This window comes from Bombyx mori, chromosome 8 (genome assembly GCF_030269925.1).
Source record: "Bombyx mori chromosome 8, ASM3026992v2".
NCBI classification, from domain to species: domain Eukaryota; kingdom Metazoa; phylum Arthropoda; class Insecta; order Lepidoptera; family Bombycidae; genus Bombyx; species Bombyx mori.
Genome location: NC_085114.1, coordinates 2,150,819 through 2,177,776, shown reverse-complemented (window position 1 = coordinate 2,177,776; position 26,958 = coordinate 2,150,819). Strand labels below are relative to the sequence as shown.

Genomic DNA, 26,958 nt, shown 5'->3' with positions numbered 1-26,958 from the left:
CAAACGTCTGGAGCCAATTTACCTACACACTTCTTGTGCTAAGCATTCCTGAATTCTTGTCTGGAGATTGAACTTCAGATACTTTTTACTGATGGTAGGACGTCTTGTGAGTCCGCACGGGTAAGTACCACCGGGTATTTCTGCCGTGAAACAGTAATGCGTTTCGGTTTGAGGGGTGGGATAGCTGTAACTATACTGAGCCGTTGTAACTATACTGAGATCTTAGAACTCTTATCTCAGGGTGGGTGGCGGCATATGCGGTGTAAATATTTATGGGCTCCGGTAACCACTTAATACTAGATGGGCTCGTCCACCCATCTAACCAATAAAAAAATAAAAAATATGCCTTCCAACTTATGTCTCAAAATAGACAGATACTTTGATGTTGTGATGATAGCATTTTAGTACTGAATAAGCTAGAAAATTGACAAAATATACATTATTTTTCTATTGACACTTTAGGCAAACACAACTCACCTGATGCTAAATAGTTACCCACGTTCATAAAAATCAGTAATGCTAGGGGTATAGCCAATCGGACGTCGGGTGTAAGAGTGCAGGGGAGTCGTTTAGTGGGTGGGCCCTAAAATCCTTGGGCCCGCGGTCTGCTCACAACACCATGCAGATCGTTGAGTCTCACATACCCCGCGCGCCCCTTTTGCGCGGGGACCTCGTAGGAGGTTTGGCCATCTACACGAAAAAAAAAAAAAAAAAAAAACAAGCTGCTGTTTATTACTGAAGGCTCTTCAGTAGCTTGGTTCGAAGAAGGATATGTCGTAGCACTCAGAAAACGCCATGAGGGGGACTCATTCCAAAGCCGGACGGTACGAGGCATAATTTACCTGCTCACATATTGCCACCATTCAATCGAGCATTATGGCATAAAGATGATCATAGTAAACTACGATCTACAGTCTCAAGCTGTGTGGCGAAATTAATTCCTCACAGACCCATGTACTTAAGCTCTTTTTTAAATAACACTTTTACTTTACATACACTCATCACTCGAACTGCCAACCTCATGTACTCTGGCCTTGGTCGTAAAATAACTAAGCCATAAATCGAAACATGCGATGCCAATCATTTATCATCTCATACCCCTTTTGTTCGCAAGTCAAAAGCCAGACTTGTGCTGTCTGGAATCGCATTAATTTTACTACTTTACAGTTCTGCACTAAAAGATTATTTTGTTTCTGTTAATTTATCCGTAATATCTAAGGGCTAAATGGCCTATGTCTTCGTAAAACTCACTTCAATACAATTTCCCGTGTAGTTTGTTTTCTTCAGATTCATGTTTTAGTCGAATATTTTTTGTGAAAAATATTGCTACATAGAGAAGACTGCTTGTCAAACACATTACTTTGAGGGGAAAAAAGCTAGTTAATTCTTTTATCTATTTGCACTGTCATTAGCAACAGATTTTTTAGAAACAAAATAATACATTAAATATAGAACTTATCTCTATATATAAAAATGAATTACTGTTCGTTAGTCTCGCTAAAACTCGAGAACGGCTGGACCGATTTGACTAATTTTGGACTTGAATTATTTGTGGAAGTCCAGAGAAGGTTTAAAATGTAGATAAATATGAAAATGCTCGGAATTAAATAAAAATAACAATTTTGTTTTCCCTTTGATGTGTCCCCCGTTGGACGGATTCCTTTGGTTTGTTTTAAGTTTATTTCATACAAAAGCTTAGATATGTTATCTATAGATTGAGGAACTACGAAGTCTGCCGGGACAGCTAGTAATATATAAAGATTATTTAGCGAAATTTATTCTCTTTTACATGTTATTTTTCGGGTTTGATGTCACTACTGTATCGCTCATTCAAGGAAACAAGGCTTGCATAAAGTAATTTTAGTAAAGTATATCTATTTATTGGCTTAAAGTGATAAAATCGCCTATTGAACTTTGCTATAAATTTACATCTTCGTGCGTACTGCAACTTGTGGAACAATTTTATTACAACATAATTGACACTTTTTTTTTTAAATTACTGGTAGCCCGGAGGCCTTTGCAGTTTCACCAGGACAGGAGGGCGAGCACGGATTCAGCCAGGAGATATGAGATCTGTTAACAGTTGCTCGTACGCCTCCAGAAGAATCCTAACAACTCGACTTCACTGCTTCGCGAATGAATCTACGCGTAGACACTTCTTTTGCACGTCATAAGTTACACATTTTAACTCAAATACGACAATTATCGTAGCCAACGAATAATATATTGATTTTAAAACAAAATGAAACACAAAAAATTTTAAAACATCAAATATGAATTGTAAGTATTCTGCGGGCGCTCTTTCTTGGGTACGTCAAAGTAGCGAACTGACGGACGGGGGAGGTAAGGCCTTATATCCATTATATTAGCCGCCGACTCCAACTTATGCGTAAGCAATCTAACTTGGCATCACAATTTGCCACATACCACTGCTCCTTCGCGAACTTGCCTTACGAAACCTTAATATGGAACTTGCTTTTTATTTTTAGTATAACTGAAAGTACGTTAAAATACATTTTACTATCATATAGTATCAAAATCGTTGGAGAACGAATACCACGTCCGTTCAGTCATCGTTCTCGTCGAACGCTTCGCCTGCGATGAAGGGCTCGGCGAGAAAATTAACCCACAGACACAGCCCACTGAGTTTCTCGCCGGATCTTCTCAGTGAGTCGCGTTTCCAATCCGGTGGTAGGTTCTGCAAGCACGGCTCTTGCTAGGGTTTGAGTTAGCAACACCGTAGCAACCTCTTCTTAGCGTAACACGAACACTTAGAAGACTATGGCTGACAAAATTAAAAAGCTAAATCAAATATCCTTTGCCATCTAAACATATGCTTATGTACAATATATCTCCATGCAATGTCATTAAGCCGTGAGCTCCCTCATGTACCTATGCAATAAAATAAAATGAAAAACTACATTTTCAGTTATTTCTCGACATTAGCGGCAACAAGCTGAGCGTACATTTCATCGCTTTAAATAACTGAAACATTCAAAACGTATTGGTATCTAAGGTGCGCAATCATTTTTTAAATGAAATGTTTGCATAAAATTTATTAATACTGCTAGGTATTTATAAGTACATAATACAAATTGCGAGAACATTACATAAGTTATAATAAAGTCTTGTTAGTTGCTACGTATATTCGATAACGTTGTCGATTGAATTATATTAAATCTCAATAATATGCAAAGTATCTGAGTAAATCGCGCATATGTGTAAAACTCTACTGAGAGGTAGTGAGTAGAGGTAGTCTCTAGTGAGAGTACCTTAGAACTTATATCTCAAGGTGTGTGGCGCATTTACGTTGTAGATGTCTATGGGCTTCAGTAATCACTTAACACCAGGTGGGCTGTGAGCTCGTCCACACGTCTAAGCAATAAAAAAAAAAAAAAAAACTAAGCTAATTATTCCTGGAAATAGATAATAGTACCTCAGATATTATTAACTGATTTTATTTTAATAATAATTTTATTATATTATTAAAAAATTGATTCGGTTGGCTCCCCCCATCTAGTAACGTTGTCAATCGCACCACCATTCCGTTGGGGTGGGGCGATCAGGCAATATATTCGAGCGCATCGGGGTAGCATTCATTCTCGACAGAGAGTTGAAAGTGTAAACACGATCACTGTATTATTACACATTACCCCGTAAGTGAAAAGTGGAAATAAATACAAGTTAGTGTAAGATTACGTATTATTTAATTCCCGCTGACCTAAGCCCATTAATACTAACTAATACTACTAATCGAAAAACTGTAGTGCAGAGGCTTAAATCTTAAAAATATATCACAACCAATATTGTTTGATATTCAAAGGCGTGCTTTGAGGATAAGGCGAACTAAAATAACTAAATATTAATCATAACATCTTTGTAACGCGGTGAGAATTAAAGAACATTTAAAAACATAGACATAATCTCAAATAAATCATAGACCATGTGTCAGCGACCCTTGGCGCTCGCATCTTCCTATGACGTCATACAATTATTCTGCCCAAGTAGCCGTAATTGTCTGCCCTACGACGATATCTTGGCTAATAGTACAACAGACTAATAAGCAACTTAGATAAATCGACTGGGTAACTTTTATCTCAATAAACGTGTTGTTTTTTCCATCGCGCCGCCCGCCACCGGAGTAGAGTTCATCCATACTACCTGGAGCCACTGCGGTCATCCACAGTGCGTTTCCAGAGATCTTTTTTGCCACGTACCATCCGGCTTTGGAATGAGCTCCCCTCCACGGTGTTTCCCGACCGCTATGACATGTCCTTCTTCAAACGAGGCTTGTGAAGAGTAATAAGTGTTAGGCAGCGGCTTGGCTCTGCCCCTGGCATTTCTGAAGTCCATGGGCGACGGTAAACACTCACCATCAGGTGGGCCGTATGCTCGTCTGCCAACAAGGGTAATAAAAAAATAAAAACAAGCACACGGTGCAATAAACATGTAGACAAACACACGACGCACTGAAATTAACCTTCATTGGGTCTTATAGTCATAACAGGAGAACAAAATCGCAATTGTGTGTTGTATATTACATATTTACTGGAAGAGAAAGCGCTTTTACTGGTGGTAGGACCTCTTGGGAGTCCGCACGGGTAGGTACCACCACTCCGCCTATTTCCGCCTTGAAGCAGTAATGCGTATCGGTTCGAAGTACCCCACCGGTAGCCGTTGTAACAATACTAAGACCTCAGAACTTATATCTCAAGGTGGGTGGCGTGTTTACGTTTTAGATGTCTATAGGCTCCAGTAACCACTTAACATCAGGTGGGCTGTTGGGCTGTGAGCTCGTCCATCCATCTAAGCAATAAAAAAAAAAGCTTTGTAAACCCACACGGTTAGCTACTACCAATAATGCGTTTCGGTTTGAATAAGCCTTTATACTATAGAATTGAGGTTGACACATCACGGTGTCAAGATCAGTGGCGATAATTAAATGGTTGATGCCTACAAGCGTCGGTAGACAATCGTCTAAGCTACCAAAAAAAAAAGTTCAAACTAAATTTCCCTCCCGGTCAACGAATCCTAAAATATATCAACAATTCATAATCTTGAAACAAAGCATATTTAACAAAAAATACCAACACGAATGCACACCAAGAACGAAACACCCCATTCCATTCGTAATCCAACTAATTCATTCGCGAAATGAAACAGTTCTGCAAGTAGCTCCCCGTTTCTTTACAAAAACCGAAATCTATTCACATTACATTTAGCCGCGACCCCTGGCTTCAATACTGAAATTTCTGTAGTTTAAAAAGGGTTAAAACTAAATATATATATATATATAAAAAAAGAAAACAACCAATTACATTAGCGTGTCTGTTGCTATTATGCGAAATGCGAAACGCCCCGAATGTGGTCTCGGTGTTGCATTGCATTAAAAAAAATACAGAATGTACGTATTTTTTTTTATTTTTTATTTTAGCAAACAAAGTAAATGGAATTTCTTAGGCTTTCTGTTTGTTCCTAAATGAATAACGTATTTGGTTTCTGTGAAGGACCGGCTATTCTAGTTCGACCTCATGTCTCAAGCTTCGGATGTGATTGCTGAATGGCTGTGACTAAGCTAGTACTTTCTTTGTTTTACGCGAATCGTATCAAATTTTTTTATTGCTTAGGTGGGTGGAAGAGCTCACAGCCCACCTGGTGTTAAGTGGTTACTGGAACCCATAGACATCTACAACGTAAATGCGCCAACCACCTTGAGATATAAGTTCTAAGGTCTCAGTATAGTTACAACGGCTACCCCACCCTTCGAACCGAAACGCATTACTGCTTCAAGGCGGAAATAGGCGGAGTGGTGGTACCTACTCGTGCGGACTCCCAAGAGGTCCTACCACCAGTAATTACGGAAATTATAACTTTGCGGGTTTGATTTTTATTACACGATGTTATTCCTTCACCGTGGAAGTCAATCGTTAACATTTGTTGAGTATGTATTTCATTAGAAAAATTGGTACCCGCCTGAGATTCGAACACCGGTGCATTCGTTCAACACAAATGCACCGGACGTCTTTATCCTTTAGGCCACGACGACTTCACAATGTCGACGAATAACTCTTTAGACGTCCGTGTAACGTCTAAAATAATACAATGATAATAAAAATGCGAGATTAAACCGTAAAAGCTGTTTTAGTTGTGTAAATAGGCTCTAACTAGCTGTAAATAGGTGAGATGTAATTAAGCAGTTACCTCGTATAATAAATTTGACTTTCGATTCATCTTATTAGTCTTAAAAAAGAACCGTCTGGTCTGACGCTGTGGAAGGAAATTTAAGTGAGCTCCAAGTGTCGGACTGGCAAGGTGTTGCGCAGCGCCGGGATTAATGGCAACGTTTATTTTCGGAGGCCAAGACCCACTTTGGGGTCATAGCGCCAGCGCAGTAGTAGTAGTAGTAGTAGTAGTAAGAGCAGTGCTTCTCAGAATCTACGGAATCACAATCCACTAAGAAGATCCGGCGAGAAACTCAATGAGCTGTATCTATGACACTAAAAACTTGCCACCATTATTAATGCAAATTTATATTGAATTTTGTTACATATTATCACGACACGTATTGGAATTGACTCTATGTATAATGGAATCTTTTTTAATGGAATGCAACCTTTATAATGGAATTCTGAAGTTCTTCGACATCTATACTTATACTTATACTTATATAATAATATTATAAAGATATTATAAAGAGGAAACATTTGTTTGTTTGTTTGTTTCGAATAGGCTCCGAAACTACTGGACCGATTTGAAAAATTCTTTTTCCATTAGAAGCCGACATTGTCCCTGATGAACATAGGCTACTTATTTTAATTTTTTTTTTATTTTTTTGTTTTGTTTCATGTGTGTTTTAATGTTTCCGAAGCGAAGCGAGGGCGGGTCGCTAGTATTATATAATTAGCATTAAAAAATATATATATTTATCCGGAGCCACGACACAGTCGAGTGTATACGCCGAGCACGGCCTATAAGATTATACATAAAGCTTTTTTAATCTTTATTTAAAATTTCTTATCCGCCTTATATGATACCGTTATTACAGTCAGCTTATACAATATCATACATACTACTTATTTATCTTATGAAATTCAAGCGATAATTTCGCCTTCCTGGAAACAGTCAAAACAACCACCTCAACCTTTAACGGTAGGCAACGGCTTGGCTCTGCCCCTGGCATTGCTGAAGTCCATGGGCGACGGTAACCACTCACGATTAGGTGGGCCGTACGCTCGTCTGCCTACAAGGGCAATAAAAAAAACTTAAAAAAAACTTGTAACTACACTCCAATAATGGAAACTATAGGCAACTTGAACGCGCTTAACCACAAGCATGCTACCATTTCTTTTATGAGCCATGTAATTTATTTTTAAGTCCGAAAGAATTAGAAGATATACCCTAACATCATCAGGGGAAGAAAGATGCTCAATATTGCTCAATTGCCTTCCCGTGCCATTTCATGATACTGTAACATATCCAAATTGCCTTTTTTTATAGCTTAGATGGGTAGACGAGCTCACAGCCCACCTGGTGTTAAGTGGTTGCTGGAGCCCATAGACATCTACAACGTAAATGCGCCACCCACCTTAGATATAAGTTCTTAGGTCTCAGTATAGTTACAACGGCTACCCCACCCTTCAAACCGAAACGCATTACTGCTTCACGGCAGAAATAGGCGGGGTGGTGGTACCTACCCGTGCGGACTCACAAGAGGCCCTACCACCAGTAATTACGCAAATTATAATTTTGCGGGTTTGATTTTTATTACACGATGTTATTCCTTCACCATGGAAGTCAATCGTGAACACGCCTCAGCACTGACTCTTAGTAGAATACCCCCCGTGACTTAGGTATTAGTAGCTGCCTCTGAAACACCTACTTAAAAGCACATCTAAGAACTAAATGTTGGAATGAACTAACTTGGGAGTGCAGCGATAAAAAGTCAATGTCCCAATTCACATGGCCACTCGGAGTTTTATTTTCTCATTCTCGGTAACCCAGTTCACAGCAAAAGCACGAGCCGTCATATATTTGGCTTATACAAAACTGATTGTACAAGCTCACTTATGATTCGTATTATTCGTTTGAAACTGCCTTCCCCTTAATAATTTTCATAACGAATTTCCGTGGAGATCGTTTTGATAAAAATTGTCGCGAATCCGAATGCAAATTTACTTTTAACGTGTTTGTTAGTTTAATTACTGGTGGTAGGACCACTTGTGAGTCCGCACGGGTAGGTACCACCGCCCCGCCTATTTCTGCCGTGAAGCAGTTATGCGTTTCAGTTTGAAGGCTGGGGCAGCCGTTGTAACGATACTGAGATCTTAGAACTTATATCTCAAGGTGCGTGGCGCATTTACATTATAGATGTCTATGGGTTCCAGTAACCACTTAACACCAGGTGGGCTGTGAACTCGTCCACACATCTAGGCAATAAAAAAAATAAAAAATAAAAATTTGAAATGACTTTTCGCGTGTTTTTTTCTATCAGAAAAAAAATTAATACCTACCTGTAAAAATTCAAAAAGAAAAGAATTACGTCATATTCATATTTTATATATTTTTAAGTTAAAATGAACCGGTCTGCCTAAACTCGTAGCTCTTTGCTACGAAATTCCGTAACGATGTAACACACGTAGCCAGCTCTACGCTGTAACCGCAAAAACTCCTAACAGGGCGAAAGGTACAAAGAATAAATTTATTACTACACAAAAACAGACTGATGAAAACCCGCCCGCCTCGCCTTTATTTTCGCAACACTACAATCTAGTACATTCGAAACATAAAACACTTCCTAAGGTACTTGCGAGTCGTAGGCAAGATTAAAAACATTTTGACTATTTAATCCAGCTTTTTTTTTAAAGTTTGTACTACGCAAAAACTGCCCCATCTTTCAAACTAAAACTTTTTTTTTGCTTAGATTGGTGATCGAGCTCACAGCCGACCTGGTGTTAAGTGGTTACAGGAGCCTATAGACATCTACGACGTAAATGCGCCACCCTCCTTGAGATATAAGTTCTAAGGTCTCAACTATTGTTATTACGGCTGCTCCGCCCTTCAAACCGAAACGCATTACTGCTGCACGGCAGAAATGGGCAGGGTGGTGGTGGTACCTACCCGCGTGAGCTTACAAGAGGTCCTATCATCAGTAAATCACATCTGATTTGAGGCAACAAGGTGGAACTTTCACATGCTGTTTCGAATATAGACTCTACTTATTATTTATCATTATTTATGAACAAAAAACGCATCAGCTGCGAACCGTGAGCACTCGTGAACGAACTCTAGTTACGTCTAAATTACGAACTGGTGCAAATGAAATTTTAGTCAGACTAGATCAGTTAGAAGAGATAAGACAAAAAGGAGTTCTCTGGGTGGTGCTGCCGCGCCTGTATTTAATAAATCAGTTAACAGACAAAAGGTCGAAAAATACGTGTGTATTTCGTGATGAGCCCTTCGCGTGTCACGGCACACTTCAAGTTTCAAGGAAGTCGAACTATTATTTAGTTTTGTCCTACAAAAGTAAATTAATGTACGCGTTGTTAAAACCGCCTGCTATGTTCGCGCTTACGTTGCCAAATTGAAAATGCCAAATTCCTGTTTTTTTTTTTTTTTATTGCTTTTATGTGTGGACGAGCTCACAGCCCACCTGGTGTTAAGTGGTAACTGGAGCCCATAGACATCTACAACGTAAATGCGCCACATACCATGAGATATAGTTCTAAGGTCTCAGTATAGTCACAACGGCTGCCCCACCCTTCAAACCGAAACGCATTACTGCTTCACGGTAGAAATAGGCGGGGCGGTGGTACCTACCCGTGCGGACTCACAAGAGGTCCTACCACCAGTAATTACGCAAATTATAATTTTGCGGGTTTGATTTTTATTGCACGATGTTATTCCTTCACCGTGGAAGTCAATCGTAAACATTTGTTTAGTACATATTTCATTAGAAAAATTGGTACCCGCCAGCGAGATTCGAATACCGGTGCATCGCTCGATACGAATGCACCGGACGTCTTATCCTTTAGGCCACGACGACTTCACGACGATTTTTGCTAGTGTGAGCAAACGAGCTTACCTTCCACTTGAACGCAAGAAGTTCTCGTCACAAGTGGACTGCTAATTATCGCTGTGGACATTCTTCAAACGACGGGCAACAAAACGTACATTGTAGATGTTTTTACCTGTATTAATAGGTACTTAGAGGTAGGACCTCTTGTGAGTCCGGACGGGTAGGTACCACCGCCTTGCCTATTTCTGCCGTGAAGCAGTAATGCGTTTCGGTTTGAAGGGTGAGGCCGCCGTTGTAACTATACTGAGACCTTAGAACTTATATCTCAAGGTGGGTGGCGCATTTACGTTGTAGATGTCTATGGGCTCCAGTAACCACTTAACATCAGGTGGGCTGTGAGCTCGTCCACCCATCTAAGCAATAAAAAAAAAGAAAACTTAAGCGTGAATGGTACTAGGGTACCTTTAAGACATAATATGATAGTCTCTACTGTACTGCCGACGATCTTTCCCCACAGACTGGAAGGCAGGTTCGTTTTACGATAAAAAAATTGATTGGGCCCTGGTAAAAATAAATTCGAGCTCCTAATAATTACACAATAAAATCATTAGTCAAATATAATTTAGTGCTATTTAAAAGCTTATGTTTCACCTAACAAGAGAAGGCTTTAATCGCAGATATCATATTTCAGGAATAAACTTTCAGTCACTCCCACGATAATATAATCTAACAATACCTCGTTTGTGGAACCATTTAGGCCAAAAAGGAAATAACGCTTTACAAGTAAAAGGTTATCTACTTTTTGAAGGCATCGTGGAAGAAAAAACTTCAAAAGACTTCGACAATTCATATTTCAAAATTAAGGTAACTCGAAAAGTAAGCTCACCCAATAACAAGTTGATTTTTTTTTTATGTAAAGAAACCGACAACTCTGGCCGAACTTCTGTTGTTTTGTAATTAACAAACTTCAACTTCGCAAATTCGAAAGCACATCTTCTTTTTTCTTGTAGGTAAACAGCGCTTATGATACTTTTTCCGATAAACTATATGTACGTTGGGTGTGCTTCTAAGTCAAGAGTTTGACAGTTCGAGACCTATCACAGACTAAAACCGTTTTTAATTTCAAAATACTTTAATTAAAATACTAGTAATCTATATATTAATACGTGAAGCAAAAACTTTGTATCCCTTTTTACGAAAATTGCGCGGACGGAGGAGTATGAAATTTTCCACACGTATAGAGAGTATAGAGAAGAAATGCACAATGGTAATATTTTTGTAAAATAATGCATAAAAGATACATTAAATCAATAAAGAAAACATTACACACATTACATACCATGTATTTGACGCACACACGCATGCATACTATTTATTGTCAAACTTTTGTTCTTGACGTCTGTTGTCAAATTGAGAATAGATTAAATATTGTTTGTCTTTGTTAATATTTTTTATAGTGTAGTCTTGGCGAAATTTGTGATTATAGAAGTATAAAATACAATCATAATAGTGTACAACCTTACAATTCCAATCAATTATAGTCGAATTTCGACTACTGCGGGACCTCTAGTTCTATATAGAAGGTTCACACGATCTGTAGGATCCGTAGGATGTAAATCCATAGGATTCATAGGATCTGTCCTGTCAAATTGTCTACGTGATGGCATACTTATACTGTACAACCAAAGCTTCCAGAAAAATGAAAACGAAAGTAAATATGATCAGGAGTTTCGGATATAAGCACAAAATAAACAATAATTGGTTAACCAAACAACAATTCTCGATTGTTGTTTGGTTAACTCGATTCTCGAACAGCTCGATAGTAGAAGGAAAGACATTGAGAAGACCAGGTATATAGAGTCGCTTGGAGAAGCAAAGACCTAAGTAGATAGTACCTTTCACGAGATGAAACTAGGCCCACTCTATAAATTTATAGGCTTTGATGATTTTAATATTCTACATAATTCTTAGACAGCAATGTTTAATACTCTGCTTTTATATGAAATTAGTCGGTAAACCGACCGTAAGAATGTTGTTGTTTGAAACTTGTATATATGTAAGCTTATCTTGAAAATGCCGTAAGCAAGATTCAGGCATCTGTCAAATATATTGTGTTTTATGATGGCTACCCTGTCACATCTTGATTAGCGAGAACCCAAGAAAATTTATTTATTAATTTATTTATAATAACACTAGCCGTACTCGTCCGCTTCGCTGGGCATTTGAAATTAACATTATTATTTATTGTCATTATTATTACGGAATCCAACACTCATATAAATATTAGCCTATCCATTAAGTACATGTATTTTCAAGTCAATCGGATGCATGGTTCAGTAGTTATTACGGAATATCCGTAAAAACCACTGTAGATTTTTATATTAGTATAGATAAAACATGTAAAAAGAAATCCTTTTATAACATGATAAAATAATCTCGTCTGGTAAATTCTAACTTTAACGTGACTCATTTTGACATGCTCAGAGATTATCTTGTGCCGCAGAAATAGTCAATACGGTACCTAAGGTCCTAACAATAAGCCCTACCACTATCAGTAATTGATTGATACAAGTAGTCATCCAGGGATCATCATTGATCAATTTTCGAAACATCTTAAATTAAAATAAGAAAGGATTATTATTCATAATCAAACATCTCTATATCGACCCCGTTCAAAAGAGATACGATCGCGTATATACCTACTCCTAATTCGCACCACCTTAAGGCCGTTAATACACAACAGTGAGTAATGCTTTATTATAAACGAACAAGTGAAATTCTCGTAAACGACTAATGCTGTCATTTATGTATCAAATGATACACAAGCAAATAAGATAACAGGTAATTAAACAGATAATTACGTACAAGATAAACACGCGAAAATAAGTGCACGCTTGAGTCGTGATGAACGTGATCTACTAACTTTATTTTTGTTGCTCCAGTTCGGGCAGCATCACGTGAATGCCGCCTTGAGACATGAGGTCTGAGTCTCAAAAGTTGAACTCTTCAAACTTCGCGGCAGAAACAGAATGAGTGGTGCTAATTTACCCGTGTGAATTTACATTACCAATAAACATTATGTACTAGAACGTATTTCCATTCATCAAAAAAAGAAAAGCTTCTCAATTCGACTGTGTTTTTTGTGTATGTTACCTCAGAATTTCTTTCTAAGTCAACCGATTCCGATGATTCTGTTTTTATTGAGAAACTGGTGCTACTCTTGGTGCTTTGGTAGGCAGCGGATTGGCTCTGCCCCTGGCATTGCTGAAGTCCATGGGCGACCGTAACCACTCACCATCAGGTGGGCCGTATGCTCATCTGCCTACAAGGGCAATAAAAAAAACTCATATGATTCCATTTAAATATTATCAAGTACCAGTACTAGTTTTAATTATCCTTAATAATGCACGTCTAATCGGTTTCCTCCATAATTTGTTACTGGTGGTAGGACCACTTGTGAGTCCGCACGGTTAGGTACCACCACCCCGCCTATTTCTGCCGTGAAGCAGTAATGCGTTTCGGTTTGAAGGGTGGGGCAGCCGTTGTAACTATACTGAGACTTTAGAACTTGTATCTCAAGGTGGGTGACGCGTCTACGTTGTAGATATCTATGGGCTCCAGTAACCACTTAACACCAGGTGGGCTGAGAGCTCATCCACCCATATCAGCAATAAAAAAAAAATTAAAAAAATTTGATTCTTTGGTGACGGTTTTCTTCTTTGCTACTAATACACTCGAATCTTTTTTTAATTTACAGTAATCACAAAACCCTACCGTGTGGCGGTTCTTGTGATATGTCTGTTTCATGTGAAACACATCTATCATTAGTCTATATGATATAAATGACATACAAAAATGGAAAGCAGATCCAAGCAACGTGAAGGGGTATTTGATTCACTCGCCAGACTCCATATCTATATATTAATACCTCAAGCAAAAACTTTGTACCCCTTTTTACGAAAATTGCGCGGACGGAGGAGTACGAAATTTCCCACACTTATAGAGAATATAGAGAAGGAGTGCAGAACGCTATTTTTTTATATTTTGCATTAATAGTACATTACATCAATAAAAAAAACATTACACACACTACCATATATTTGACACAACACATACGTATACATAATATACTCTTTGTTTATTGTCAATTGTCAAACTTTTGTTACTGCTTAAAGTCTATGGTCAAATTGAGAATAGGTTAATATTGTTTATCTTTAATATTATTTGTCTATAGTGTAGTCTTGACAAAATCTGTGATTAAAGAAGTAATAAAGTTAGTCTTTGACATAGTAATGTATGTACAACCATAGTAATGTTCAAAATTATAATATCAATTATTTATAGTCGAATTTCGACTACTGTGGGACCACTAGTAACATCAATTGTACGTGAATTATTTCAATGAATATTAAAAGCTTCTCAATTCGAATGTGTTTTTGTGTATTTGTTTTTTGTGTAACTAAATTATTGTAAATCATTATTTACTAGCGATATTCGAAAGAGATTAGCTCTTTCGTGTTTCGTTAATTTCAAAGGGACATTATTAATTCTAAGTCTACCTCTTTCGCGTTTCTCGCGATTCACATTAAATATTCGTGTCAATAAAGGCTGGTGCGATTCTCTGTGAAATAATAGTTTGAAGTCATATTTTAAAATGTTGCTAAGCTGCTATAGAGGTAAATTTAAAATATTCATTGTACTTGTTTTAAATTATACACTATTACCACATTACTAATTTATAGAAAATTACGTGGAGGCTACATTTCTTTTGCGCTTCATAAATAATAAACGAAAAAATATATAATATCGTGGATAAATGTAAAATTTATGTCCCGGTTTCGTATTGTTTTAATCAATTACACCCAAAGTGAATTTCAATTAAAATCTTTCAGCAAGCTCTCCGAATATCTGAAAACATATCGACTTTTCAACATTATCCGGCCGCTTGTTTTCTACGCTCTTTCAACTATAGTTTATAATTTAATAAGCTAGAATCCTGAAGGTTAGGTCGTTGCGAAGACACGAGACTACGATCTGACAACTGCCTCCATACACGTGGAAACTATGGGCGCCCCGACCTCAAAGAAACGTTCAGCTTTAGAATCGACAAACGTAAACCACACAGAGTCACGTAAATCAGACAAATATCACTCACCGTAGTAACGTGAAGGCTTTTCTTTCGAATCACGTGACGAGATCCGCCATTACACCACGTGTTATATTGTAAACAAATTGCATTAGTTAGTTTTATATGTGTTAAGGGTGATGCACGCGGATGATAGAGGCGCGACGGACGCGGCCGGCTCGGTCGCGGCGGCGGCGGCTACTGGCGGTCGTGTGTGAGTGCCGCCACGTCGCGCATGCGCCGGTCGATCGCCACTCGGTCACTGGGCCGAACCTACAAGACTCCTCCAACAAACAAACCTTTGTCCGAGCAGACCGCAAGGCGCCGGTTCCAGGATCGCCTGTATTTACACCTGTAGAGCTAATGAGGACCCATCGAAACCGTAAGAGATTATATCTGGTGCCGATCTTCGTGAATGGCCCGATGAAAATTCAACGCTCGAACTCAAATAATAGAGTTTCGTTATTCACAAAATGATCAATGTTCATTCTTAACGTTCCTACGAAAAATATAGCTTCGTTCATAATGAGGTTTAATGAAACTTTTGCGTATGTAGTATAAAACCTTCATTCGAATAGTCAACTTCTAGTCACATTGATGTTTAAAAATTACATTGGCGCCCAACGTGGGGCCGCTAGGCTATGTACTGTAAAAACTGAGACCTTAGAACTCTTATTTCAAAGTAGCTGGCGCTATTTACGTTGTAAATGTCTATGGGCTCCGGTAACCACTTAACACCACGCGGACTGTGAGCTCGTCCACCCGTCTAAGCAATATTTTTTTTAAAGTCGTGTGTCCTAGTTACACCAAACAATCGAGACCTCGATCTTTTAGCTTACGCTGAGTGACAGTATTCATGCCGTAATATCACTGGACCCCCACTTAACATCAAATGCGCATCGAGCTCATCCACTCAGCTAATGCAATAGAAAATTATAAAGTTATTGCCATAAGCTTGCAAGTCTTCAATCTGGTGGTATCAGCTATCATTGGTGGTAGGACCTCTTGGGCCACCTATTTCCGCCGTGAAGCAGTAATGCGGTTCGGTTCGAAGGGTGGGGTAACCGTTGTAACTATACTGAAACCTTAGAACTTGTATCTCGAGGTGGGTGGCACATTTACGTTGTAGATGTCTATGGGCTCCAGTAACAGGTGGGCTGTGAGCTAGTCCATCCATCTAAACAATAAAAAATTTAAAAAAAATTTTAAAGTCTTCTTCCAATCAATTATTTATTCATTTCGCTGTAAACTTCAGACATTTTGAATATCAGCTTTTTTTTTGCCGTCATCGAACCGTAAAAGTGTTCAAGGTCATAAATATTGTAAACTCGAACAGACGTATCTCAGATATAGCGATTTTGTCGCGGACCATGATTTCTTTTATGCCATTTTAAGACAGAAATGCATTAAGGAAAGTGAGACATCTTACTCACTAAGCCACATATTCTTCTGAATGTACTATATCAACTAAACTTAAATGAAACTAAAACGTTTTGAAAGAAACAAATAGAAACACTTAGCTTTTTTTTTTATTGCTTAGATGGGTGGACGAGCTCACAGCCCACCTGGTGTGAAGCGGTTACTGGAGCCCATAGACATCCACAACGTAAATGCGCCACCCACCTTGAGATATAAGTTCTAAGGTCTCAAGTATAGTTACAACGGCTGCCCCACCCTTCAAACCGAAACGCATTACTGCTTTACGGCCGAAATAGGCAGGGTGGTGGCACCCACCCGCGCGGACTCACAAGTGGTCCTACCACCAGTAATTACGCAAATTATAATTTTGCGGGTTTCATTTTTTATTACACAATGTTATTCCTTCACCGTGGAAGTCAATCGTGAACATTTGTTGAGTACGTAAGTATTTAATTAGAAAATTTGGTACCCGCCTGAGATTCGAACGCCGTTGCATCGCTCAACACGAATGCACCGGACGTCTTATCCGTTAGGCCACGACGACTGCAACTGTATTAATGATCTTTATTTTTCGTAATAATGAAATAACACTTTTTTTTAACATATTATTATCCGCAACACGATTCGTCAGATTATAGAAACAGAGTTATAAGCAACATGCTTCGTCAAAGAGTACAATACTTACTTTCATCTACAAGCGTCGTCATAAACTGTATTTATTTTGACTGACTTGTTGGCCCAATCAATAGTTAGCTCTTCTGGCTGCTAAACCTAGTGTAGTGGATTCTGTTCACACATCGGGCAAACATTCGTATGACAAACAGGTTTATTATTTATTATTATCATTATATATATGCATAATTATGTGTGTATTTTTTTAAGGCCCTTGTAGGCAGATGAGCATAAGGCCCACCTGATGGTGAATGGTTACCGTCACCCATGGACGTCAGCAATGCCAGTGGTAGAACCAAGCTGCTGCTTACCGTTAGCCGCTGCTTACCATTACATATTATATTACACCGTGTGTATACAATATTCAAAGCGCACATAAGTCCGTACATACATATATAAGTCCCTGGTTCATAGTCTGAATCATAGTTTAGAGCTAAATGACCACGTATAGCTTGTTCACGGTATTTTAAAATCGAAACATTAATGCAAAAATTATCCTATAAAAATAACAGGGGCTTTGAACGTAAAAATTAAATCGACTTCACTTATACCAATCAATAAACTAACTTCGGGTCGGATTCGGAAAGCTGAGATATGTTAAGAGCATACGACGTCTTCAAGACCAAATAAGTCAATAAGAGCTACGCGAGAGCCCTTTACAGGTGTTCCGTCATCTATTTGAGTTCGATAATCGACTCATAGAGATGTTCTTGTGTCGATGATTGCTTGAATTTAACCTTAATCACTTATGAAACGAATTCCCCTCTAAGGCCCTTCCTGTGCACTTTGACATGTCCATAACGATAAGCAGTGGATCAATTGTACCGGATTGAATCGAATATTGCTGATATCCATGAGTATCGGTGAACAGCCGATAAATTATATAGGCCGTACGCTCTAATAAAATTATATTTAACTAGCTGACCCGGCAGACTTCGCAGTGCCTCAATCGATAAATAAACTTAAAACAAACAAATGGAATCCGTCCGACGGGGGACACATTAATAAGTATACCAAATTTCGAGTTAATCCGACGATTTGAAGGGGGTCAAAATCACGTTCAAAGATTCCGTTACATACATACGTCTGAAGCTAATAAAAGCGTGTTAAAATCGATCATCCTTGGTATAGACAACAGTATCGATACTTCAGAGCGATGCACCAGTCGCGTCACTAAGCACTCGAGTCGAAGCGCAGTCAGCTCTACGACGTGGCCCAGACCGAAGATTAAAACGGATCCCATTATAGTACAGATTGCAACATTACGGAACGACGAATAGCATATTGTTTTTAGAGATCCATCGCTATTTAACATGCATTGTATAACAATTTATTTATAAAATACATTGATTAACTGTGAAGACAAGAATTCGTTTAAGCTTATATTGATCTCCTTTGCTCATATATACTAATATTAATTTACTAATACTAATAACGTAAATTAATAGAGCGCCTTGTCGTTCAGGGCAAAGTAAGAGGCACCAGACCGCGTGGAAGGTTGCCATGGTCGGTAGTTGGCGGCTGTTTGTATGAGTGTACCAGACTCAACACAAGCCGGGAGGAGTGGCTATTGCTCATAAGGCGCATAACATCTGCCCACAGCAATGATGCTGGATGACGACCACGACTGCTCTGACAACAGTGATACGACATACGATACGAATACTAATCTATACTATAATAATATTATAAAGAGGAAAGATTTGTTTGTTTGTTTGTTTCGAATAGGCTCCGAAACTACTGGACCGATTTGAAAAATTCTTTTTCCATTAGAAGCCGACATTGTCCCTGATGAACATAGGCTACTTTTTTTTAATTTTTTTTTATTTTTTTTTTGGTTTCATGTGTTTTTTAATGTTTCCGAAGCGAAGCGAGGGCGGGTCGCTAGTAATATTATAAAGAGAAAATATTTGTTTGTTTGTTTGTATTAAATAAGCTCCGAAACTAATGAATCGATTTGAAAAATTCTTTCACTGTTCGGAAGCTACACTATTCCCGAGTGACATAGGCAATAATATTTTTTGAAAAAATTAGGGATCCTTACTAAAACTCCAATAATGTAACCCAAGGTGTAAGAAAAATATCTAAAATATTCTTTACATCGCGTGCCCTGCGAAAACTATTGACGATAGAATAAAATAATGTACTACGATTTTGTACATTAACACATTATTATTTAAAAAAAGTGTCACGACAGCATATGTCTAACTATTATAGTTATGCCGCATTAAATATTCTTTTATTTAAAAAAATAAAACAACGTCAAATATCATTGACGTTGTATCGTAGCGGGCCGCTAGTTTTTTTATAAACCTATTCTTCATTATGCTTATAAAACAGTACCTGAGTAGAAAGACACAACCTAAGCTGGTAGACTTAGACATTGTATACTTCTATATACATAAAAAAACAAAAAAAAAATAAAAAAATGTGTGCGTGTACTAGTGTACACACGTAAGAAGTGAAACTTGTTTATGGCCTTATTTTTCGAAAAATGATCTACATGCAACTTTCTAGAAATTGGTTAAATAAAGTTAAATTAGATAAAGTTTAAACAAAAGGATTTTATTATCATAGACATGAATACAAAAAAGTTAAATTAGATAAAGTTTAAACAAAAGGATTTTATTATCATAGACATGAATACAAAACAGATGGCGCGTAACGGAAAAAAGTGACGCGTAACCGAAAAATGTGACGGTAAATTTTTTTCCAACGCCGATAAGGAAGTTTCACTTCAAAAAAACGTGTGGCACTCGGGAACTGCCGCGGTAAAGCTATTTTTATATATATACTATGCATAGCATTTTTTATTATATATATACTATGCATAGCATTTTTTATCAACTTATGCAATTATAATTAAACAATGATAATTTAATATTAAAACAATAATAAAACAAGACCACGCTATATTTAACATTAATAAAAGCAAAACCTTAACTGTCCCCTTCACACTCATAAACTAGACCGCGCCAGAGAGACATGGGCAGACTTTTCATGATGCGCATGCAGTGTGACGTCGTCAGATTGTAACTATACTGAGACCTTAGAACTTATATCTCAAGATGGGTGGCGCATTTACATTGTGGATGTCTATGGGCTCCAGTAACCACTTAACACCAGGTGGGCTGTGAGCTCGTCCACCCATCTAAGCAATAAAAAAAAAAAAAAAAAAAAAAACGTCACGCCACGCGCTTATTCACAAACACTACACAAGCGCAACGTGTGAATGTGTTGAACGCGAGCTACATGGTAGGCAGAGTGAGGGGTGTTAGGTTTTTTTCGTTAGGGAATTTCATGATTCGGTCGCCGCGCTCAAGGCCCGCGATAAAAGCTATGCAATAGCTTAAAAATATTAAAAAGTGGTAAAAAAAATTGTGTGTTACAGTTTGAAGAAAAATGTTATTACTGTAGAGAAATTCTATATGATTTCAAGATGTTACAAAAGACGCCGTGGCTGTGGCGATAGGCTGTATGCATTTCTTCAATCGATTTAATTTTATTACTGTTTAAAATTTATATTTTTCATTAACTTCGTTCTTTTTTGTTGCTTATAGGAATGCGTTCTCCGTCATTCAGCTGCTGTGAATCTTATAAAGTTATGAAGTTACTCTTGCCCATTTTTTCTGCGAGGTAGTCGCCAGTCGCCAAGTAGGACAACTATTGCACAACAGAAGTTTCAAAGTCAAGTCATTCATTCTTATGGATTCCAGAGACACCTCAAACCAAGTGACACGGAAAATCATCTGCCGATTTTGGTTTAAACAAGAAAAAGCACAAACCATAGACAAAGGTCCACTTATTTAAAATTTACCTACTACTATGTATAATTAAGACTTATCACTTATTTTCTCACTTATTATTCTAATGGCTAATATTCTTTGTAGATATGTAATTTGTAATATATGATTCGATAGTTCCTTCTCATCGGTCTATTCTTTAATGTCCTTGAACATGCTTATATTATAATATTATTGTCAATCATTACGTTCGCTCTTATTGATAACAAATTATTACAGTAAAATGATATTTACAGTTGAAATAATATTGACTGAAAATCATAATACTAAGATGATTTTTAAAAACGCACATATAACAATTCCTTTCTTATTGTATGTTTTTTTGGTTTATCTACAGAACCTACTAACTAAAGCTTACCTGTAGATATATCTGCGCATCTCAAGAAAAATAGTTTTTTTTTGTCTATATTCATCTTAAGATTCGTTCCAATCGTACGTACGCCTAGATTTGTTTTCGGATTGCAAAAACCCGTTTTATAACAATTTCTTAAGTTATTAACTTAGATTTGCTGGCAAAGCATTCTAAAGCGCACCGTAAAACGTTTTGAGATATTGGGAAATGCAGATTTTTTATTCGTTGCTAAGATTCGAAATCAATGACCAAGCTTAACTGGTAATGTTTTGATTTTAAACGTAAATCTATGATTTTCTCTATAAGTTTTCTTTTACTGCTTGGTTTCAAAATCACAATCAAATTAACCCTTTCTTAAAATAAAAACAAACCCTTTCTTAAAATAACAAACAACCTTTGACACTTTTGAGAGATCAAACCGAATCGAAATAGAAGTCCACAAATGTAATATTTAATTTGGCAAAGGATAAATAACATTGTTACTGGTGGTAGGACCTCTTGAGAGTTCGCGCGGGTAGGTACCACCGCCCTGCCTGTTTCTGCCGTAAAGCAGTAATGCGTTTCGGTTTGAAGGGTGGGGCAGCCGTTGTAACTACATATACTGAGACTTTAGAATTTGTATCTCAAGGTGTGTGGCGCGTCTACGTTGTAGATGTCTATGGGCTCCAGTAACCACTTAACACCAGGTGGGCTGTGAGATCGTCCACTCATCTAAGCAATAAAAAAAAAACTGATTGTTTTGATTTTAAACATAAATCTATGATTTTCTCTATAAGTTTTCTTTTACTGCTTAGTTTCAAAATCACAATCAAACAATGCCCTTTCTTGAAATAACAACCCCTGACACTTTTGAGAGATCAAACCGAATCGAAATAGAAGTCCACAAATGAAATATTTAATTTGGCAAAGGATAAATAACATTGTTACATGTTTCTCATAAAATAAAGTGATAAAAATTTAGAAAGTTTTTCAGCTTCACGCTTTGGACATTTCGGCTTTATTAATTCAATTGATTTCAGAACATCTCATCTTTTTTCACGAATCTCCAAATGGGGCGTACGGACAAATGACGCCAATTATATAAAACATAAACTTTTTGTTACGGATATTAATTAAATTACCATTAATATTAATTAAATTACCATTAATATTAATTAAATTACCATTATACCGTACCATCCGGCTATGGAATGAGCTCCCCTCCACGGTGTTTCCCGAGCGCTATGACATGTCCTTCTTCAAATGAGGCTTGTGGAGAGTATTAAGCGGTAGGCGGCGGCTTGGCTCTGCCCCTGGCATTGCTGAAGTCCATGGGCGACGGTTACCACTCACCATCAGGTGGGCCGTATGCTCGTATGCCAGTAGGGCAATAATTTTTTTTTAAATCAATGACACGATCACTACGTTTGTGATTTAATTAGTTTTCGCGTCAAGCTTAAAAGCAATTACAATGCATTATTCCGTAAATAGCTAATCATTGTTTATTAATATACGATCTGTGCTTCTTCTTTACTCAATCGTTTCATTCTTGACAGAGTGGTCCATGGTCGTCACGTGCCGTTGAAGGGAGCAGACTTGACGCGTCTCATGATGTTTCAAGATTTCTCTCTCTGCTCGAGGTCATACTACTTACTGCACTCTATAAGAAATTTTTCAATCTAGTCCTGTAATTTTTCGTTTGTTCTGGCCACAAATGACGTCAAACATAACATTACTTTCAATCGACTTTTGCAGTCTATGCGGTATTTTTTAAAAATTTGAACCGTTCGTCTCTGTGTTGTATTTATAATAGTTTACTTCGACCCATTGAAAAGCGTGTCCTAGGTATATTTATTTTAAAGCTAATAAAGCTATATTTGTTTCTAAGCTATTGGTGTCCAAAACAAAGCGATATTATCCAATTAATGAAAGAATTATACTCTTTTAACCAAAAATTTTCGTGATTCTTAAACGTGAGCTCAATCAGTGAATTCAAGTAACCGGTCTCCATTTACTACGGCTATAGGCTGCCCTTATCCTCAGTTAAAATATCTCCGTGTGAAACACGAAATTGAATTATGAAATACGTACTCAACAAATGTTCACGATTGACTTCCACGGTGAAGGAATAACATCGTGTAATAAAAATGAAACCCGCAAAATTATAATTTGCGTAATTACTGGTGGTAGGACCTCTTGTGAGTCCGCGCGGTGGGTGTTGCATTTACGTTGTAGATGTCTATGGGCTCCAGTAACCACTTAACCCCAGGTGGGCTGTGAGCTCGTCCAACTATCTTAGCAATAAAAAAAAAAGACGGAGTAGTATGAAATTTCTCACACTTATTGAGTACGTGTTTATAGAGAAGAAGTGCAATATTTTTTTAAATTATGCATAAAAAATACATTAAGTCAATAAACGTTACACACACTACCATGTATGTTGACACAACACATACCTATACTCTTTATTGTCAAGCATTTGTTATTGTTTAAATTGAGAATAAACTAATATTGTTCTTCTTTAATGTTATTTTTCTATAGTGTAGTCTTGGCGAAATCTGTGATTACAGAAGTACAATAATGTTGAAACTTAAAATCTCAATTAATTATAGTCGAATTTCGACTACCGAAGGACCCCTAGTAGTGTTAATACGATAAAGTCTGAATATTTCATTTGGTTATGCTGTTAGTCTGTTTTCTGTATAATGAAGAGTAAAATAAACAAATATGTTCGTTCATTTCGCAACATTACCGTTGGGATTCGTAACTCGAGCAAATATAAATGAGTTGTACATAAACAGGGCTCGGTCGCGTTTTGTATAATTAATTAATATCTGAAACTTAGGACCGCAACCTCTTAATTTTACTTCAGGAACAAATCTCTTGCCTCAGTCACGCTCCGCCAAGAAAAATCGTTCTTCCAAACTTGATTCCCTTGTGTGGCGCTTGGTGAAGTTACGACTGCACGTCTTGTGAGAACGCAGGAAGTATTTTTGAAATTTTAACGTAAAAGACGAATCTCGATTTTGAAACAGTGCGCTTAGTGAGAGTTTTTTAACTTCTCGATCGCGTAAAAGTTAACTCAAATTTGTATGGAGTTGGAACGTTTGCCTACGTTTGCCGCTAGGGGCGCTGTTCCACTGATCTGCATACAAATTTGATTTAACTTTTACGCTATCGAGAACTTTAAAAACCTCTCACTAAGCACACTGGTGAGGTGGCGAAACCGCTTTCTTCTTTAAGGTCTTGAAAGCGTTCCCCCTATCGCGATCCCCGAATCTTGTCTTTTCTTACGACAAAGATAAATATTAGGTCCTTACATATGAAATTGGCGTTTTGTACGGGAGGAATACAAAGTCATATTTTTTTTGTTGTAAAATGTATTTAATTAATCAAAGTATGCACCGTTGTTATCTATGCACTTTTGCCATCTCATAGGTAGTTCATTGATTCTTTTACTAAAAAAAAACCATGGTGGCGAGAATCAATAAACCCTTTGAAGGCGGTTTGGACTGCCGCGTCGGAGTTGATTTTTTTTTGTAAGTTTTTTTTTTTTTTTTATAGCCCTATAGGCAGACGAACATACGGCCCACCTAATGGTGAGTGGTTACCGTCGCTCATGGACGTGAGCAATGCCAGGGGACGAGCCAAGCCGCTGCCTACCAAGAAGTTGTCCAAATTCGGGAAAAAATATTAATCTGTTGGAGCTAGTTCCGGAGAGTACGGTGGATGTCGCAGACATTCCAATTGTAGCTCATCTAACTTAGTGGTTGTTTGTTGTGCAGTGTGTGGTCTTGCGTTGTCGTGAAGCAGCAGTGGCTTAGAGCGATTGACCAATCTCGGTTGTTTAGCAACTAGTTCTTCCTTCATGGTTTGCAGTTGCTGACAATAGATATCTGCCGTAATCGTTTGGCCAGATTTAAGAAAGCTGTAGTGAACGACACCGGCGCTAATCCACCAAACACTCACAAGTAACTTTTTCTGAGTCAATTTTCATTTAGGGCAGGATTTGGCTGGATCTCCGGGGTTCAGCCATTGCGACGAGCGCTTTCGATTATCGTACAGTATCCACTTTTCATCACAACTAATGATTCGATTTCTTCTTCTTCTTATCAGCCCATGGACGTCCACTGCTGGACATAGGCCTCCCCCAAGCCTCGCCACAAAGACCGTTCCTGCGCTGCCTGCATCCAGCGGATCCCCGCGAACCTCAATAGATCGTCGGCCCATCTTGTGGGAGGCCTACCCACGCTACGTCTTCCAGTACGCGGTCACCACTCAAGAACTTTCTGGCCCCAACGATTTAGAATCCCTTAATTATTGTGTCCATTGAGCAAAGTAACACAGCAGTCGATGCGTGTTTTCAAGTTCGATTCACTCAATTCATGAGGTAGGTACCCATCGTTCAAGTTTTTTTTACTTTCCCGATTTGCTTCAAGTGGATTAATACAGTTTTATCCGCTTATGCTTTGTGATGGATCCGCTTCCGCAATAGCATTTAATTCTTCATTTTCCACTTTGGTCTCCGGCCGTTCACGGTTGGTTCTGAAGGTCGAAATTTCCAGAACGAAAACGTTGAAACCAAAAAGCGTACCGTGCTTTCTTTTGTGACACCAGCGCCCTACACATCATTAATCCTTCGAGTTGTTTCTGCAGCACGGATCCTACCGTGGATCCGTGCTGCAGAACTCATACTCATACTCGTAAATATGCAGATATTTCATGTTTACCATTACGCAGAATTAAGCGACGCCAAAGAAAAAAATTATGAGGAAAAAACAAATGAATGACTGTTTTAAATGAATTTATAAATTTTAATTTGGAATTCTTAATCAAAGCGGAGATATTTCAGATCAAAGTGGTCAGTAGGACAAAACGCTAATTTCATATGTAAGGAATTAATATACCTAGTCAGGTCATAAGTATTGTCACACAGTAAAAACTTTTCTTTTAGAATGCTGGCCACAAAAAAGTTTATTGAATTCGAATTTCGAATTGTTCATGAAAATAAAAATGTATACTTTTAGAATTTTACTCATTTTTAAATATGGAGTGGATGCTTAAAGAAGACCGTGTTGCAGTTATTGCGTTGCATCGTTGCGGTTACGCGCCAATTCAAATTTTTAACATACTGAAAAATTTGAATATAACCAAAAGATTCGTTTATCGTACCATCAAACGATACAATGAAGACTCTAGTGTAGATGACAGGTCAAGAAGTGGTCGCCCTCGGTCTGTTAAGACTCCAGCAGTGATAAAAGCTGTGAAGGCGCGAATTCAAAGAAATCCCAAACGTAAGTAGAAACTGTTGGCCCTTCAGATGGGGTTAAGCAGAACCACGGTGAAAAGGGTGTTAAATGAAGACTTAGGGCTTCGGGCATATCGAAGAAAAACAGGACATCGTTTGAATGCTCGTCTAATGGACCTGAGACTGAAGAGATGCCGCGCTTTGTTGAAGCGGTACGCGGGAAAAAAATATCGGGAAACTCTTTTTTCGGATGAAAATTTTTTTACCGTAGAAGGGAGCTACAACAAACAAAATGATAAGGTGTACGCACACAGTAGTGAAGAAGCGAGCAACCGTATTCCGCGT

The 26,958-nt window shown here is 37.9% G+C and overlaps 1 protein-coding gene and 1 long non-coding RNA gene across 2 annotated transcripts in view; one reads left to right on the top strand and one right to left on the bottom strand.

Moving 5' to 3' along the window:
- LOC101735868 (calmodulin-binding transcription activator 2) overlaps positions 1 to 15,323 on the bottom strand; it is a 266,028-nt gene extending 250,705 nt beyond the window's left edge. Inside the window, exon 1 of the mRNA XM_062669648.1 lies at positions 15,171 to 15,323. The gene's annotated coding sequence lies outside the window, so the exon portion shown is untranslated. The remainder of the gene's footprint in view (positions 1 to 15,170) is intronic.
- LOC134199232 (uncharacterized) lies at positions 14,563 to 21,161 on the top strand. Its single transcript, XR_009973617.1, has 3 exons — positions 14,563 to 14,691; positions 15,277 to 15,522; positions 20,792 to 21,161. It is a non-coding gene; the product is annotated as an uncharacterized LOC134199232 (long non-coding RNA).
- Positions 21,162 to 26,958: the final 5,797 nt, after the last annotated feature.